This window comes from Hermetia illucens, chromosome 3, assembly GCF_905115235.1.
Source record: "Hermetia illucens chromosome 3, iHerIll2.2.curated.20191125, whole genome shotgun sequence".
NCBI lineage: Eukaryota > Metazoa > Arthropoda > Insecta > Diptera > Stratiomyidae > Hermetia > Hermetia illucens.
The window spans coordinates 161,022,580-161,038,474 of record NC_051851.1 but is presented as its reverse complement, the minus strand read 5'-3'; the positions used below and the strand labels follow the sequence as shown (position 1 = coordinate 161,038,474).

Genomic DNA, 15,895 nt, shown 5'->3' with positions numbered 1-15,895 from the left:
AGGCTTAACAGCGTCCGCCTAGAAGCAGCCAAGGAACAATTTAGACTTCTGCAGGAGCAGGGCATCGTATGCCCCTCATCAAGCCAGTAGACCAGTCTCTCCATCTCGTCCTGAAAGCAGGGGGTTCATGGCGAATTACAGGGGACTACAGACGCCTGAACGCCTGTATTGCCCTGGATCAATACCCAGTACCAATCGTCGACGACCTCCTTCAGGAGATGAGAGGCTAAGTTTTCTTTGTCGTGGATCTGCGTAAAGCATTCTACCAGATCCCAATCGCCGAAATTGATATTCCGAAGACGGCTATAACGACCCATTTAGTCTCTTCGAATTTACTCGCTCTTCAATGGGTCAAAGAAACGCAGCTCAGTCTCTCCAGCGTGCAATGGACCACTTCGCCTAAACCCCGACATATGCGCTCTCCCTATGAACCAGGTCGAATATCTCGGCTACACCGTTTCCCCCGGTCCACAAGATCTAGGCTGTCGAGTTTCGGCGTTTCCGCGGCATGTTCAACTTCTACCGTCGCTTCATTCCCAAGGCGACGGAAACTACGGCTCCACTCAATTCACCATCGTTCGTAGAAAGTTTGTGACGCCTTACTCAGGCCATCAAACCGGTCCCTGCATCCAGATACGTCGCGCCACACAACCCCTCATATTTAAAGATATGCAGAGCTGCACCCACGTGTTTAAACGGGTCGATACGGTAAAAACGCCATTGGAGTCACCGTATTCAGGACCACACAAAGTACTGCGTCGAAGAGCACGCGCGCAATCCTTGTTCCGGCCGCCTTTTTTAGGATTGGTAGATTCCATTCAAGACTTGTTAGAAATAAATTATTGTTTTTTCTTTGCTTTACGGTAAACGCCCGCGTTTCTTTTTTTGAGAGAAGGACTCGAGCCAGGATAGTGGCTCACCCGTTCGCTATCCAAATTAGCATTGTTTTAACATCACCTAGCGCGAGGTGTGTCTATAGAATTGTCTGTCAAGCTGTTCGGCGGGGCTGGTTTTCTAGTAAAATTTTACCTGATTTCAGATTTTCCTCACTCCAAGAAATTCAGTCTTATTTTGATATTACCTTCATTGCCCGTGTTGGATTTAAATGCCTCCGTTCTAAACCGGTTCTTCTGACGCAAAGTACCGAGTTGAAAGTTGCAACCTTGCTGTGTGGACCCTAGGTTTCTTGAGAAAACGATTAAGTTTGTAAAATTATCTTCTTTATTTCACAACCAAGGGCAGGTGTGTATAGTAAGGGCAAACAATTAAATCCAGTGATTGACAGTTTTTACTCAGTCCAGTTGAAATGTTTAAAAGGCAAGTGGATCAGTTTGTTTTCCTATTCCGGTTTGTTACTACCACATGACACATTCTCGTGCTAAGCCTTTGTAGATTTATTTGCCCCATATTTCCAACATCCCTTCCCGCTGGAGTATAACATGATTCACTTGAATATAATTCGTATCCATTACGTGTTTGCGATTATATTTAAGTGGAGCGATGACCATCTGTCGTTACTTTCAGGCACGCTGCTCCCAGGGCAGAGGTGAGGCAGCGTCTGATGAGTTGCCTCTGTCCTGGAGGAAACCGTCAGTCAACTTTTTCCTTCTTTTTTGAAAACTTGGGTGTTTAACCCAAAAAAGAGAAGTCCGTGGACTACAAAAGAGGAAGTAAGTTGCTTCCCAAGTAGCACGGTCCGTCACCAAGTGGGTGCAGTCTGCTCAGACTGGTGACATTTTTGCGAGTGTCGCAGTGGTGGCACTAGTAGCCGTTTTACATACGTACTCTAGGTCTTTCCTAAAGTTCACTTTAGCAACAATCATCATGCCTAGATATTTGACAGCCGGCTTTCAGTTGGAAAGTATAAGAGAAGAAATCGGCCCTAGTCCTTACTGTCAGCTTCAAAGCTATGGAAGCCATCCAACCCTGGGGCCATGTTGTGACCGATACTACCACATATTTCCCGCAGCTTCTCCTCAGTTATTGGAGATATGGGCATAGTAACATTGCATGCTTCCGCCACCCTATCATTGCTTTTCATGATTTTTTCTTTGGCTTTATCATCCAGGGATATGATGAACCTAAATGTCGCGGAAGACTTGTCTCTCCTAAAAGCTTTCACCGTCCACCCGAGATTCTGCGAGAGCTCTTTTTCGAGCTCCATTCGGCCTTGATTTCCATACAGATTGCCTTGTGGTCCTGTGAGTGTAGTTCTCGTTAACTTGTCAAGTAACTCTATCCTAAGCCCCTTCTTCTGAAAGAGTATGAATTTCAAATATTCAGGTATCGAGTACCATGTCTAGCTCTGCGAATGCTTCGAACAGAACACGTCCACTTGTATCAACCTCATCTACGATTTGCGTTGAGAGCTCTCCTGTATTCCGGGCATCTATTGCTACCTGCAATGTGCCGCTGGTCCACATCCTACTTCTCTTTGCGCAGTAAAAAATTTGGGAAGGCTCCACAGTCCTTGCCGATATGGCTTTCCACTTCGCATCTTCTGCATTACTTCGACCTATCCTTTGAACTATGTGACCGAAGTAAAACAAGCTTTAATGTCACCTGTTTTCTAAGCCAGCATATGTGTATTCTTACTTTTCCTGCTTCCAACACTTTGGGCGTTGCCTCCACTGGTAGGTTGTAGATCTCGGTTTTTATTCCACCTTAAACTTTCCTTAACGTTTTCACCGCTAGCTATTCTAGTCCGATAAGGTCGAATTGCTTATCCAATGCTTCGCGAACCTCTTCTTTCGGGGTAATCTCATCTATATTCTTCCAGACTATAATGATCTGCGGCCAACTAGCCCTTATGTTAGGTCCCTGTACTAACCGCTTTCCAATTTGGCTTAAAAATTTGACCTCGGTAACATCTTTGGATTTGTTATGCTCCGACATAAGGTTTCCTTTCCGGGACCGTCTAATTCGGCTAACATTATCCCCTAAAAATTATGTATTTGGCTTTGACGGGTTCCATCGCTGGGCAGAGGCGATCTCATCAGACGCTGCTTCAGCGCCTCCACCCTGCTGAGCACCGTGACCAAAAGCGGCAACAGGTGACATTTGACTGATGAGATCGGCTCTGCCCTGCGATCGAAACCGTCAAAGCCAAATACATGATTTTCGAAAGTATTGCGCGCACGCCCAAGAAAAGAGTAGCCCGTCCACTTAACAGAAGAAGTAAGTTGCTTCTCGAACAGGTGCGGCCCCCAATTGGTGAGCTCGGGGTCTACCTTCACTCTCCTGAGAAAGTCAGCTTACGACCCTTCACCTCGTTTGGAAATGATAACCTTCGGTCTTATCTTCCTCTGATCTTTCGTTTTTCGAGGAGCCACCTTTCTTCTTGAGACATCTACTCCTTTAGTCTCGCCGGCAGATTCAACCACCCTTCTCTCTTGCTCCACTTTTTTTTGGGTTTTTTTGCTCCTTTTTCTCTTCAAGGTTCACTGGCCTGATGATTTATTCAACCGTGCACGCAGCCTCTTCCCCGCTTTTTCCTCTCTGGTATTTTGAACGGGCGTCACTTGTATCCAACAAGGGAATGACCGCCTCATGTAATGCGGTCTCAAATTGATTCTGATTAAAACTGAATTTTTGACGACCGTCACTATCAATGGCAGTGACCTGCCCAAAACTGTGCGATTTAAATATATCGGGTCAGTGCTATCAACCAATGAGAACTCCGTTGTGAAATTGGTTCACGCATTAGCGGTCCACAACTGGCGTTCCTTTTGATCGACGTATCAGCGAACGTCTTAAATCTAAGATTTACCGCAATGTCGTCCGTCATGTCGCCTTCTTTGGTTCCGAATGTTGACCGAGTATAAAAGACAATGAAAGTCATCTTGCGGTGATGAAGACAAAGATGTTGCTTTGGAGTAGTGGCGCAACACGCCTTAATCACATCAAAGGATATCCGCGATCGGTATGGGGTTGCACCGATGGTGGAAAATTACGAGAGGCGTTTTCGATGGTATGGTCATGTGATTCGCGCTAACGAGAATTCACTTGCCAAAAATGGACTGAGCATCGAAGTCGATGGTAAACGACCAAAAGACCGGTGGCACAACGGTGCTCTTGATATCCTGGATGGCGATTTGATGGCCTCACGGCTACATCCAGATCAGGCCTTTGACAAAATAAAATGGTGCAACAGATCATGACCAGCCGGCCCTACTTGTCTAGGAGACAAACGTTAAAGAAAAACAAGTCACTTGGGTTGTCTGTCTGTCTCACTTTTTCCCTCAACTCCTCCCGCTACACATTTCCTACTAGGGGTAGCGCTTTCGATCACGAGGGCTTGTGCCCGTATAAGTTGGGATTTGCGGAGAATCGATCTTTTTTCAGATCAAGTTTGTCCATTGAGGTAGTTCTAGTCCCCACTGCTGAGGCACTACGGGTTTTAGATAATAACGGCCGGGAGTCCGCTTGCCCACTCCCCATCACTTAGGTTCTTTTCGACTTACGGTTCGTTTCCTCGGAACCAACTAGTATCCTAGTTTCTCTATTTTTTAAAGGATCTCAAAGTAGTGAATTTGCAGGATTATAGACGAAAGGTCAAGTTAAATCTTTCTCATTTTCTCTAATTCTATAGAAGTTGAAGATGCAACGTTAGGCCGAAAGTTGTTTTACAGATAAATGGCGTCTCTACTTGTTTGGTCACGCACATGGTAACAACAAAGGACCTTTACTTTACCTAATAGCTAAAATAGCGTAGCATTATTCATGTGGTATTGATGTAAGGAATTAAGGATGGTAGTCTTTGGTTTATACCGTGTTAGGAGGAGGTCCTCCGTGCATATTCCTACTATCTTCTTTGGATTCAGATTTTTGTAATGATGGGTAGCAATTCCGCTAAGAAATGGATACTTTTCCTCTGTAGGTAGTGCTGAAATCTCCTGGCAAATCTCTGAATGTGTCAGCCGCTGTAGATAGTGTTAGCACTTGGAAGAGTTACGTAAAACTCCTTACAAAGTTCTAGGTCCTGCGTAATGATTAGATGACAGCACTAATAGTGTATTCTAGCGAGGGTTGCTATTTGGAAAGCTGTCTGGAGTCAATTGTCTTTAAGTAGGCTCTCTTCTCTACCGTATTGACATTGGCAGGTCCTTTTAACTCCTTATGCCCTTATGAGGCCGTAATAATGCTTCATTTCTAGAATCTACAGTCAATCCTTAAAGAATTTCATCTATCGATGATAAACTAGGGTTTGTGAGTGATAACTTGCATAGCAGAGAGTGGATTTCGCTGGAAGCTATTCGCTCCTTTAAAATTGTCCACCCCTGAAGCATCTTTTGATGGAACAAATTTTTTGACAAAAAGCCGCAATTATTTGATTTAATAATTAATTTATGTTTTGTTTTTTTTTACAGTCTCATGGAGGATTCTTGGCGCTCAGGACTCGATTTCTAATTGCTTTCAGTTGAGGTTAGTATCGTGTGAACAATATTTGGATTTCTACCAATCGAGACCTCAACAATCGTGCATGGAACCCTTAATGATTATCAAACCTTTCTGTAGCTAATTTTCAGCACTACTACAGCCATTTCCATGCTGATTTCTTTAAACAAAGAACAACATTTTTTCCCACTGGTGCAAAATTAGTTTGTGACCATATTCCAAGATCCATGTAGACATAGTCGAAGGTAGACATGTTTCATGATTCTGTCGTAGGTGTGGACTAAATGATCGCAAACATTTTACGGACATTTTTCAAGAGGTTAGAGCCGCTCTTAAATGAGGTCTTGAAATTCTTTTGTTGACACAATCATTGTGGTTCATGCTGGTATTGCTGGTGTCGCTAATCTCCATTCTATTCTGCCGTGAACCTGGTCCATAGCACCATGTGAAAGGAGTAAATCCCCCATTGTACAATGTAATCTGGTTTTCTCTAATGAACATTTTCTTGGGTAATTTCCTGTTTGTTTGTCGAGATTAGTGAGTTTTGAATTTTTATATCAAGGCAATAAAAGCGGGTATATGTATGCTGATGTGTGGCATTCTGGTACACCCAGGTAGTAGGCATTCTTTCTACAATGTTACGTATGGAAAACAGTGTTTTTTCGTGATCTTTCTTAAGTACATTTAAGAATGCCACCGATCGACAATCTACACGGCGTGGAAGTTTTTACGGCTCCCATGCTTTTCCTAGGTGTGCTGTCAAAGAAGTTGATCATGGTTCTACCATTTAGTTGAATTGTCATTGAGTGGAAGCTCTTTACATAATTTTTTATTATCTTCAATATTTTTGTTTGCTTATTCTCTCTTTTGCCCTTCGTATGGTGTTTTATGATAATTGTGGAATGATGAAACCCTGTAGTGCTCGGTTTGCATCTAAATAAAGGCCTAATTAGAATTTGAATCCATATTTTTTTTTATTCTCCATTTGGTACAGAAACGAGAAAAAATGATTGCTTCCCAAGGTCATCTATATGTTTACGTAAAGTTCCTTGACAACAACGACTTAACACAGTCCCAATAGTGCGTTGGTTGTAGCGCCCAGTGACATATATTTCTAGAGTCTAATTTTAAATATTTTCACACAACTTCCGTGTTCAGCGGGCATGATGACTTCATTCCGGGGAGACTAGCAAAGAAATAAGGGGGTTAATTTCTCTCAGAAGAGCTATTCGAGCAGAAATAGATTTTTCGCTTATTTGATAAGAGAATTTATCGCTGATGTAAATTTTTAGTTGGTTCACTGTATCTTTCGTTACTACTTTAGAATGTAGACTAATTGTAACCAGAAGTCCTTTTATTTTGAAGACGAGAAAATTGCGTTAATTACCTCATCAAAACGATCAATATCTGAATAATAAGGAATGAATAATTAGTCATACTCAGACTTCCAACTATAAATAGCAAATTGGGCCCTAGAAATTTCCAGAAATTCTCATATTTTTGTGTTAGCCTTTCGGGTTTTTTCGCTCAAAAGTTCTCTGCCATGAAATTCTTGGGCGAGGCACGGATCGATACTACTGGGAAAGTGAATTTTACCGCCTCTCCAGGCATAAAGTTGTAAGCCTTTCTCATTATGTGACCTATTCACTGCTACTCTTGAGGACAGAACGTTATTATGTCACCACGAGAACCTCGTAACTATTCAGGTTCGAAGTGCCTGCTTTATTCGCCACCATGCTAATCAATTAAAGAAGAAGAACGGGATCCCTTGTACGTCGCGTCTTATGCCCGACTTATCTAAACCTGCACCAAGATGGGCCTTAAAACCCAAAAAATCAGCCGTAGATTTCGCTAAACCGGCTGCGAAAAAACCCAGGGGAAACCCTAGCGATAACTCCATTTGATGGGATGATCTTTATGTAAGATTATTCTCACGTACTAGGAGAGATGGTCATTCGGTTTCATACATTTTTCAGATTGTAGTTTAACAACATTTGATACATCGTATCCTTAACCAAATCATCGTAGCTTTCCCAGATAGTCCTCAAAACAATGCTTTAACTCGGCGCAACTCCAACAGCCTCGATTGCTATGTGTCTCCTAGTTGACATCAATTGATCTACCCTCATCGCTACTTCCATAGAAATCTCTCGAGCTTTCTTAAACAACACCGAAAAGCCCTCTCTCCAAACAGGACGTCGTATAAGCAGCCAATTCTATCTCTAAAGTCTCCTGTCTTTGGATCAAACATCATAACTCATATAAGGTTATGCTTCAAAAGTAGAAGATGGTCGTTTGCTTAGATGGGAGCTATCCTTGCTGCAGTGCTTCCGTAAGTTCTATCTCGTGAGAAGGATATTTGTTCCACGACTTGTTGAGTAGCCTCATAAAATTTCGTAAAATCCCCGCACACACGTTGTCAGAGTAGATCCCTGAAATCTCTCAGTAGCGACTTCAAAACCTTCAAGTTCAGGCTACCTATGGGCTAGTAATGCCTTCAGTATGAAGTGGCTGTCTTTTGACTAATAGGCGTTTAGAGGTGTTGGCACCTCAGTTCATAATTTCTATGCAATGTTCACTGAGCAAAAAATGTTCACCTAGAAAAACAAGTATTCTATTGGCAAAGAATCACCATATTCTGTAAACTCCGCATTCCAGCAAGCGATGATTTGCATCAACCGTTGTGGATTCCACCAAGGGTGGAAAAGTGGCTCTCACGGATACCAAGCAGTTAGGTTGTGGATGTGTACAGTAGAAGTATACCGCCTGCAATAACCTGAACACCTGAAAATCAAATTAATCATCTTTTGCTCCACTTTCTCTTGCATCAGGGAGACTGTCTCCATCAGAAAGGGATGTGTGTAGAGTTGTTGGAGAACTGATTTCTCAAGGTGCCGAAAACTTGCTGGTAGGCAGGTCCCGGGGGGGAGTCTACAAATCGACGCGGTGGCTCACGCTTTCTGGTTTTGTTGAACAGTTGACAATATCACCTTAGGTCTGACTCCAAGCGCAATATGAATGCGGGGCCGAGACGTCATTCTCATGGGATTCTCCCGGAGGGCCTCGATAATGCACGGAGTTTTGTACATCTCGCAAATCACGACCAATTCCTGCACTCAAGTTCTTGCCGATACATTCCGACGCTGAAACGTGGAGCATATCGCGTCATCTCGGATGCTTACAACAACTTAGTAAATCTTGCAGTCTTCTAGAAGTCGATCAATTCCAACAAATAGAAATTACAACAGTGAGCATCACTTTTCAGAGCTTCCTATAAAATGTATCCGATTTTTACCCGCCTTCTCTATGAGTTTATTTTTTAATCCTGCCTTCATCATCGTCATCAACGGCGCAACAACCGGTATCCAATCTAGGCTTGCCTTAATAAAGAATTGCAGACACCCCGGTTTTGCGTATAGGTCTACAAATTCGTCTCTCGTCTTCTTTTTCCACCATAGATATTGCCCTTGTAGACTTTCCGGGCTGGATCATCCTCATCCATACAGAATAAGTGACCCGCCCACTGCAACTTGTTGAGCCGGATTTTATCCACAACTAGACGGTCGTGGTATCGCTCATACATTTTGTCGTTATGTAGACTACGGAATCGTGTACCCTAATGTAGAGGGCCAAAAATTCTTCAGATGATTCTTTTCTCGAACGCGGCCAAGAGTTCGCAATTTTTTTGCTAAGAACCCAGGTCTGCGAGGAATACGTAAGGACTGGCAAGATCAAAGTTTTGTACAGTAAGAGCTTTGACCCTACGGTAAGACGTTTCGAGCGAAACAGTTTTTGTAAGCTGAAATAGGCTCCGTTGGCAGCTAACAACCGTGCGCGGATTTTATCGTCATAGCTTTTATCGGTTGTGATTTTGGACCCTAGATAGGAGAACTTTTCAACGGTCTCAATGTTGGTGTCTCCTATCTTCATTGTTTTGGTTTGACCAGTGCGATTCGATGTTGTTCGTTCTTTCGGTTTTGGTTTTGGTGCAGACGTTGCCACCATGTACTTTATCTTACCTTCATTAATGTGCAGCCCAAGATCTCGCACCGATAGTATCCTGCTCGATCTAGATGGAGGTAGACTGTACATCTCAGGTTGTTCTTCTCATGATGTCATATCGTCAGTGTAGGCCAGTAGTTCTGTGGACTGAAAGAGGATGTTGTCTCTCGCATTTACATCAGCATCGCGAATCACTTTCTCCAGGGCCAAGTTAAAGAGGACGCATGATAGGGTCTTAGATCGTTGTTGATGTTAAATCGTCTCGCGAGTGATGCTGCTGTTTTTATCTGGCCTCACACATTGGCCAGGGTCAGTCTAGTCAGGTTTATCAATTTCGTCGGGATACCGAATTCTCTCATGGTCGTGTACAGTTTTACCCTGGCTATGCTGTCATAGGCGGCTTTAAAGTCAATGAAGAGATGGTGCAACTGATGGAGGTTAGATATTGTTTTCTATTTATAGTTAAACCTAAAATTGATGGACCAGTAGCTTACTCCAAACTACAATTTTTATTTTACTGTGTATATATATTTCGAGAGCAACTTACCCCCTTCATCAGTACTAAGCTACTGAGTAGTAGAATAGAGTAGAGTAAGCTACTGGTCTATGAATTTGATGGCCATATTCCAACAATTTTTCCATCGCTTGCCGATAGATTTCAATCGCAATCACGGTCGAGGTCGGTTCTCCTTGGACCCCGTCCGAGCACCCTAATTCCGCAAAATCTACAACTGGCGGCCGCGAACTCTTTTCTCATCCGCACCTATGGCTATAGGCAGGTGGACGTGAATCTCGGACTGCGCCGAACGTTTTCATTTCGTTTTGGCGGACATTACCATCCCCATAGTAGACGCAGACTTTCTGTGTCACAACGAGCTACTGGTGGACTTGCAGAACAAGGTTTTTCAAAAGTACCCCTGACTTTCGCGCTTAGACAATTTAGTTCAGATATCCAACACGTGTTTGGAAAGACGCAGACGCTTTGTCTCGAATCCCGGAGGTCACAGTCACCTCAGTCGATTATATAGCAATCGATTCACGATCTTGCGCATCCAGGCATCAGGACGACGAAGCGGTTAGTCACTGATAAATACTTCTGCCCGCCCATGAACAAGGACGTAAACTCTTTGGCCAGACAGTGCATCGCGTGCCAGAAGTGCAAGGTCAACAAGCACGTTCGAAAGTAAGTTGGTGTTTTCCCTAGGTCAACCAAGCGCTTTCACACTATCCATCTCGACATCATCGGCCTTTTGCAAGACGCGCAGGGATTCAAGTATTACCTCACAATCATCGAGAGGTGTACCCGGTGGCCTGAAGCAATGCCTCTGTTTGGCATTACGGCACAATCATGTGCCGAGACCCTCTGTCGAGAGTGGAATGAAATTCGAATCTTTTCTTTTCGCGGAGTTAGGAAAGCTCCTTGGCTTCAAATGGCGTAGGACTATTGCATACCATCCACAGTTCAATTATATGCTGGGACGTTGGCACCGGACGCTGAAGGCCGCCTTAATGGCTCGCGGCGATCCGTCGTGGTCGCGGTCGTTGCCTCTCGGCCTCCGTACAGCCCAATGAGCGAAGTTCACGGCCAACCCCGCGGAGATGGTGTACGGAGAGAATCTGCGCCATCTCGCCGACCCTGTACTGGACATCTGAGCAGAGTTAAGCGACTCTGGAATACTACGTCTGCTCAGGGACGCAGTTTCGAAACTGCGACCGAGTCCACCTTCCCGACACGTGACAATGATAGTGAACCCCCCAGGAACCTCGAGACGTGTTCACAACTCCTCATTCGGGTGGACGTTCCTCGGAGGCTGTTGCAACCACCATTCGTAGGCAACTTTAGAGTTCTGGGACGAGGCGAGTACTGGTTCAAGCTCGACGTCTGAGGCAGACCCAAGTGGGTGTCCTTGGCGAGGCTGAAAGGTTCGTCGACAGCGACCGCTTCGAAAAAATACCCGCGAGGCGTCAGATTCGCGGGGGGGGGGGGATCGCGCAGACGATTTGTTTCGCTGAACCCGCGTGGTTTCAGTTGGGGGCGGAGTGACGTGGGGGCACATCGATGGCGCGAACCTGAACGCCACCGCGAATTCGCCTCTGCCACCGCATTGAACGGCCGTGGAAACAGCTTCCGGCCTGACAGGGGAACGAGGCGAGATATATCAAGATGATAAGAAACTCTCGGGTAGACCGTCAGCGCAGAGGAGTCAGATACCGGAGGTGATCGTGAGAAATGAAGAAGTGTAAGGTTTAGAAATAAATAAAGCCAAAAAAAAATAAGAAAATTTATTTTAAATTGGGGGAAAACCTATTCCCAAAAACTCACCGGTACCAGTCATTGCCTTTAGCCCTTCGTATGAGAGCAGACAGACACTGAGACAACTGATCGTGGGTAAGGAACAAAGAGTTAACAATATATAGTATGCCGCGATTTCACCGGCTAACACTCGAGGTAGCTGATTTCGGTGAATGTACAATGGTAAGTAGTCGTTATACCCGTTTTGACAAGAGTGGTTTCTAGGCTGGGAATTGATAGTCTGCCTTTCGTTTTACCTTCATTGGTTTTCACACAGTGAACCTGCGACTGGTATTTGCTATACAAGGATCAATGGCCACTGTCTCCCAATTGGAGGCTAGCACTTCGTCCTCCGATGATGCTCCTGACATGACTTCTTCTCCTTTTAACATCTTTTTTTCCTTGCTTGAATGCTTGGCCAACCATTGAATGCTTGACCCCCTTATTTTCCCAGGAAAGAATCGACGCTAGCTAGTCATCAAGCTTCTCCCTTGGATATCGAATCCATTGCGTATGCTATTCCATCTTGGAAGGGGATACTATTAATATTAGGTACAAGGATCATAGTTGTCCCACTGCTGCTACAGGTGCTTCATCTGCCAGATCAGATTATCCCCAAAATATAACCATAAGCCAAGTGGATCTTCGTCAGCCAAAGCTATTCCCAGTTCGACTAAACACACTCTTTGCCCTTCAAAAAAAAAGCTTCATGTGGCTACTACAGGAGGTACACGTGAAGACTTTCCAACTTATGCAACCCTAACCTGACTACTGACTCTTGAATGTCAGACAATAACCTATCAATGTTAATTCTTTTGTCTTGACGCGCACACTTAATGCCTTTTTTCCCTAAACGCTCTATGTCTGGTATACAGTCCAGGACTTTGTCTTATTAATCGGCAAATAATGTAATCCATTCTGACGATTGAAATAACATTGAATTGTCCTTGTTTATGAGGTTCATTTTTGTCCAAAACTGCATTAAAGAAATTTGACTAAAGAGTCAAAAGTCAACCACTTAACGTCAGATATTAAAATCTAAAATAGTTCTAAGAAAAGAACAGACATCTCCATCTGGTCTTCCACTTCCACAATACTTTTTTTTTCTTCAAATTTTCACCTTGTTTCGATCGTTGACATCGATATCTTTTAATCACATCTCCAACACATCCACAAACTGGTCTTCTAGCTCTGTTTCGAATTATCTCCTCATAATCATTACAACTGGCATTAGATTCCTCATGGTCTTCACCGTCACCATTACCACCATCATCAGACCCGATGGCTAGCTCTCTTCACCACACCACACCAGTTCTCCTCCGCCTTTATTTCTTGATCGCCCTTCCTCCAGTCTCCTCGGGTTCTAGCTACACCTCCCCAGACGTCTCCCTATCTAATGCCAGGTTACTGTTGCTGGTGCTTCTGAGCAAACATTTCTTTCTTTTATCTAGAGAAATGACGAGTCGAGTGTGAGGCGCAGCAAGGTAAAATGAAGAAGCTACCCAAGGTGAAATGAAGGAGTAATCAAACACAAAAAAAAGTGGAAGCACAACAACGGCAAGACGAGGAAGATGAAGAACTGAACTGAAACGAGTAGTGGATTTGCCGCAGTAAACCGGGCGAGGAGCAGCTTCTATGAAGAAATCATGATGAGGTTACGGAGGGTTATTGACATCGTCTCTGTAATGACCTTGCCCCTAAAAAAATTGCGTCTTCTTATCCAATTTACGTTAGTACGGGTACACGTTTTTGGAGGTAACCATGATGGGGAGCAAATGGAAGAATAAGGCGGTCTGTGGCTTCCATGGTCTTCCTTGTATGCGAGTAATTGTTACCCGCTATGAGCATTTCTCCGGCTTTTTTGTAAATTATTGAATTCTATTTTTGGATGATGGAATTTGAAGTCTTTGTCTTTCGAAATTGATGATTTTAATGTGGCAAGCTACGCTTGAGGCATGGCCGATCGAACGGTAGTTGGGAGTCATGATCTTCGTGATTAACCAGAAGTGCGGCATCTGCATATGGTAATTGACGCTGAGCGGTCGAATTTGAATCGTATCAGGCATGGAATATGGTCAGCTCAGAAAAGGTCTTGCAGGAAATGAACTTTAAGCTATCTCAACAAAATCCAATTCCCATACGCGTTTTACGAACCAGTTGGCTTAGACTCAAGGCTGAATATCGCAAAAATAAATCAGATCCGGGAATGGATGGGCAAATGATGACCACATGATCATTTTGGTATATTGAAAACAAAATGCTACAACGCACTTGTCCCCGATTCGGATCCACAACGCTGCGGGATACCCAGCCGAGACCCCGCAAAAGTAGATTTAGACCTTGTTCAATTCAAGTATTGAATTCAACTCTCGCCTATTTGCCGGATTCCACAACATCCAGCAAAAAAGCAGAATGAAACTGGTCGCACTGAATCCAATCCACCCCACAATCGAACGTGCCCCATTATGCAGATAACCTTGAACAATTAGCGTTTCGGGTGATTCACTGAACAATTGGCCGAACGGGTTGAAACGTCGATTTGTTGCCAGCAATTTTGGGTGGCTTCCCATCCGGCAGCCATCTAGACCGCGTCTTGTTTATTTTATCCCCAAATTGTCCATGTCCAAATTTGTAAGTCTCCATCGTAGCCCAACCGATGTAAAGTGAATTTATCAATCAAAAGATTGCAAAACAAAATATGAGAATGAAATACAAAACGCTTTGCCGAAAGACGAGTGATGTATGCATTTTCGTGTTTTGTTCCTTTTGTGATTGTTATTTTTGTTGATAAACACATTTCACTTTAACAAAAATTTTCCTTGCTTGACCAAAGATACGTAAACATCGCACGAAACTGCAGAGAGGCCAACTAGTTGCTGACACGGCATCTTATATCTTATAGTCCTCGCAATACATCCATCTTTGAGTGCTGTTGAATTGGGTGCGGGCTTAGGGGGCTGAATGGAGCGCCTATATGGCCAAAACAACCTTCACAAGTACGCAATTCTCGGGGCTATTTTTATCCGACTATTGTAAGATGATCTCGAAGGAATACTAAAGTGAAGCTGGTGGTATACGTCGTCGGGCTGTTATGCGACATACATATATTAGGTGGATGTATGTGGCAGTTGGTGTTGCGTTTTCTTGGCATTTTTTGATAAAATCAAGGCGCCTTTTCGCTTATATTGCAATGTTTATCTTTAGAATGCGATTAAGATTAGGTGGAAAGAGATAAGGTAACTTTGCAAACCAAATTTGGTGCAGTCAATCTAAGGCTAATAAATCTAACTTAAGACTAAACACATGAAGTTTCATATTAAGTTGAATATCTTTATTTTTCCCGACTCTATTGTATTTCGAGAGTCAGGTTTCTTCATCTCCCTTTAATCTTTGAAAATTCTGATCAGGCTTATGTGATTACATATTCCGGGGATTACCCGTGTTCGTACCCAGCTTCTCTGTGTTATTAACCTCCTCTATCGTTTTGACATGCCATAATGATATCTGATGGGGTTATAGCCGAGCGTTGAGCGTTAACCTTCCAATCTCCAAACCGGGATCATTAGAAATGACGCCCAACGTGATGCCCTCCAATCGTGGGTCTTGACAACAAATCGAACCAACGGCTTCAGGCTCTAATGCAGAAGAACTCAGTCTATCCTAATACAGGTGTCATGCCTGATTTCGAAATGATTGTACCGAGGGATTCTCTTCCGAAGTGGTGTCTTAAAACACTCCCTCAGTGACTCATGGCTGAGCCCTACATAAAAGTAAACGGTCCGGCCTCTTCCATTTGCATCCATGCAGAAAATTCCGAGAGAGAATGGTAAATCTCTTCCTTGCACTGAAAACGCTCATATGTTATTTGATGGTAGTGTCTCAATTGGTTCTAGGAATACCGTTAGTCCAGAATCTTGATCTCTGGGACTCGGATTTGTTCTTTTTTGGAGTGGGGTAGGTGAATGCGTTTACGCACAGAATGCTGAACTCTCGCAACAGTACGCTGTCGGACTACAAACTAAACACCTTCCTGTCTTCGGAAAACTAGCTTGGAACCGTTTAACACATTATGCCATTCGCCACTCCATTGCAGAAAACACAATCATGAGATCGCGCCTTCCCAATCCTGTGCAGGTAGGACTGAAAACCTCCCTTAGAATCTGGGTAATGAAGTGATCAATCTTACCGTGCGTTCGGTTCAGC

The 15,895-nt window shown here is 43.8% G+C and overlaps 1 protein-coding gene across 2 annotated transcripts in view; it reads left to right on the top strand.

Moving 5' to 3' along the window:
• Positions 1–15,895, top strand: part of LOC119650714 (nuclear hormone receptor FTZ-F1 beta) — a 129,176-nt gene that overhangs the window by 47,063 nt on the left and 66,218 nt on the right. For both annotated transcript variants that reach the window (XM_038053724.1, XM_038053725.1), the window contains exon 2: positions 5,370–5,424. The gene's annotated coding sequence lies outside the window, so the exon portion shown is untranslated. The remainder of the gene's footprint in view (positions 1–5,369; positions 5,425–15,895) is intronic.